This window comes from Canis lupus, chromosome 1 (genome assembly GCF_011100685.1).
Source record: "Canis lupus familiaris isolate Mischka breed German Shepherd chromosome 1, alternate assembly UU_Cfam_GSD_1.0, whole genome shotgun sequence".
Lineage (NCBI taxonomy): Eukaryota > Metazoa > Chordata > Mammalia > Carnivora > Canidae > Canis > Canis lupus.
Window position 1 is genome coordinate 120867169 of NC_049222.1, and position 2101 is coordinate 120869269.

General features: G+C 37.1%; 1 non-coding gene across 1 annotated transcript; it reads left to right on the top strand.

Moving 5' to 3' along the window:
* Positions 1 to 1188: 1188 nt before the first annotated feature.
* LOC119869860 lies at positions 1189 to 1297 on the top strand. Its single transcript, XR_005354858.1, has one exon. It is a non-coding gene; the product is annotated as a U6 spliceosomal RNA (small nuclear RNA).
* Positions 1298 to 2101: the final 804 nt, after the last annotated feature.

Here is a 2101-nt window from a genome sequence, read left to right on the forward strand (position 1 = left end):
TCTTTTTTTTTAAGATTTTATTTATTCACTCATGAAAGACGTAGAGAGAGAGGCAAAGACATAGGCAGAGGGAGAAGCAGGCTCCCCATAGGGAGCCCCATGTGGGACTCGATCCCAGGACTCCGGGATCATGCCCTGAGCCAAAGGCAGATGCTCAACCACTGAGCCACCCAGGTGTCCCTGTAATCCCCTACTCTTAAGTGTAATCTGGACTTGACAGGTTGTTTTGAATGAATAGAATACAGCAAAATTAATGGGAAATCACTTCTATGATTGGTTTACAAAGAATTCATAGCAGTATCTTGCACTTTCTCTGCTTGCTTGTTATTATGAAGTAAGCTGCACTACAGAGAGGCCCATATGGCAATAAACTGAGGGTAGACAGCCAAAGAGAAAATGAGGCCCCATTTTTAAGAGGTTGCAAGTAACTGAATCATGTCAACAACCATATCAGTGAGCTTGGATGTAGATTTTTCTCTGGTTGATCCTTCAGAGAAAACCTCACCTATCATCTAAGAGTAGTCTTATAAGAGACTCTTATTTAGGGAACCCAGAAAACCCATGACTAGATATCACAAACATTGTGATATTATAAATGTTTTTGTCTTAAGTCACTAAATTTTGGGATAATTTGTTACACATCAATAGATAATGAACACACTTTTCCTACCTACTATGTTTGGACATGCCTCTCCACTCTTTTTTTAAAAGATTTTATTTATTTATTCGTGAGAGACACACAGAGAGAGGCAGAGAGAGAAGCAGCCTCCCTACAGGAAGCCCAATGTCCTCAATTCCAGGACCAGGGATCACACCCTGAGCCAAAGGCAGACATTCAACCACTGAGCCACCCAGGAGTCCCTCCTAACTCTTTTATTTGCTGTTTTAAATAACGCTGAGAGGTGCCTGGGTGGTTCAGTCAGGTCTTAGCATGTGAGATCGAACCATGCATGAGCTTCACATTGGGCATAGAGCCTGCTTAAGATTTTCTCTCTTCTTCTCCCTCTGCCCTCCCAATCTTCTGCTCATGTGCACATTCTCTCTCTTTCAAAATAATAAATAAATAAATAAATAAATAAATACATAAATAAATAAATAAAGCAAACTGAAGTGAGTAGCCTTGGGTACATCTTCTTCATCTTCAGAAATGAATTTACATAAGTGGAGCTGAGTCTAAAGTTATGAGCAGTGCTCAGTTTAGTAGTGCATCTAATAAAGACTTGGAATGATTCAGAGAAGATTAACATGGCCTCTGCATAAGGATGACATGTGAATTCATAAAGTGTTTCATACTTTTTACAAAGCTTTGAAAGCAATTCAATGGAGGAAGGATATTCTTCTCAACAAATGGTGCTGAAGTGATGGGACATCTATAAGAAAGAAAATGAACTTCAGGCTGAACTTCACATTTTATATAAAAATTAACTCAAAATGGATTATGGACTTCAATTCAAAACATGAAATTATAAAATCTTTAGGAAAAAATAGAAAGACAAATACTTTGGCATCTAGGACTAGTCAAAGAGTTCTTAGACTTGACACCAAAAGCACAATCTAGAAAAGAAAAAACAACTCTTCAATTAAACCTCATCAAAGCTAAAACAATGTATCTTTTCTGAATGTCTAGGTGAAGAAGGTGAAAACAAGCAACATACTGGGAAGAGAGATATTTGCAAATCACATGTCCCACAAAGGAATAGTATCTAGAATATATAAAGAACACTGAAAACTCAGTAGCAAAAAAAAAAAAAAATCAAATTAGAAAATGGGCAAAAGGCACAAACAGACTTTTCAATGAAGATGATATGCAGATGGCAAACACACACATGAAAGATGTTCAGCATTATGAGCCATCAGGGAAATGCAAATTAAAACCATAATGAGATATCACTACATATGGATCAGAATGGAGAAAATAAAAAACAGTGACATTACCAAATGCTGGCAAGCATGCAGAGGCACTCGATTACTAATACATTGTTGGTGGGAATATAAGATGATATACCCACTCTTGAAAACAGTTTGGCAGTTTCTTATAAAACTAAACATGAAATTACCATATGAATAAAAAACTCTACTCTTGGACACTTATCCCAGAGAA